This window comes from Artemia sp. Qi Xiang Cuo, chromosome 10 (genome assembly GCF_049724085.1).
Source record: "Artemia sp. Qi Xiang Cuo chromosome 10, ASM4972408v1, whole genome shotgun sequence".
Classification (NCBI taxonomy): domain Eukaryota; kingdom Metazoa; phylum Arthropoda; class Branchiopoda; order Anostraca; family Artemiidae; genus Artemia; species Artemia sp. Qi Xiang Cuo.
Genome location: NC_142803.1, coordinates 33,889,014 through 33,889,402, shown reverse-complemented (window position 1 = coordinate 33,889,402; position 389 = coordinate 33,889,014).

The window sequence follows — 389 nt, the reverse complement described above, 5'->3', positions numbered from 1 at the left end:
ACGAAACACCCACATAGAGTACACATGCACAGAGACGACACACACACACAGATTCCACTCGAACAGCGAGAGGACAAACACACAGAGACGACAGACACAATGAGACAAATCACTTGCCTTTCCTTGGCACCATTCCAAACGAGCGGGTATTCCCCACTGATTCCTACACATCGTAAAAAAGTGACCAGCACGAAAACTCCACGTTTTCAACCATTGACACGACACACAAACAGAGTCATAGTGAGAGAGATATCCAAAAAGCTGGGGTTTATATAGGTTCACTTAGAGTGGGGTGCCACTCAAAGTGAACATAGGGGATGTCTGTGCACAGTTTTTGAAGCACGATTCACGCTATTAAAGCTTAGTATTTCTGAGTCCAGTTGAAATGT